Genomic DNA, 510 nt, shown 5'->3' on the forward strand with positions numbered 1-510 from the left:
ATCTATCCAGTTGTCTGTCTATCTATCCATCCATCTATCTAGTTGTCTATCTATCTATCCAGTTGTCTGTCCGTCCATCCATCCATCCATCTGTCCGTCCGTCCATCCATCCGTCTGTCTATCTATCTATCCAGTTATCTGTCTATCTATCTATCTATCTATCCAGTTGTCTGTCTATCTAGTTGTCTATCTAGCTATCCAGTTGTCTGTCTATCTATCCATCCATCCAGTTGTCTATCTATCCAGTTGTCTGTACGTCCATCCATCCATCCATCCATCTGTCCGTCCGTCCGTCCGTCCATCCATCTAGTTGTCTATCTATCTATCTATCCAGTTGTCTGTCTATCTATCCATCCATCTAGTTGTCTATCTATCTATCCAGTTGTCTGTCTATCTATCCATCCATCTATCTAGTTGTCTATCTATCCAGTTGTCTGTCCGTCCATCCATCCATCCATCTGTCCATCCGTCCGTCCGTCCATCCATCCATCTAGTTGTCTATCTATCTAT

This window comes from Sinocyclocheilus anshuiensis, unplaced genomic scaffold, assembly GCF_001515605.1.
Source record: "Sinocyclocheilus anshuiensis isolate Anshui unplaced genomic scaffold, SAMN03320099.WGS_v1.1 scaffold258, whole genome shotgun sequence".
NCBI lineage: Eukaryota > Metazoa > Chordata > Actinopteri > Cypriniformes > Cyprinidae > Sinocyclocheilus > Sinocyclocheilus anshuiensis.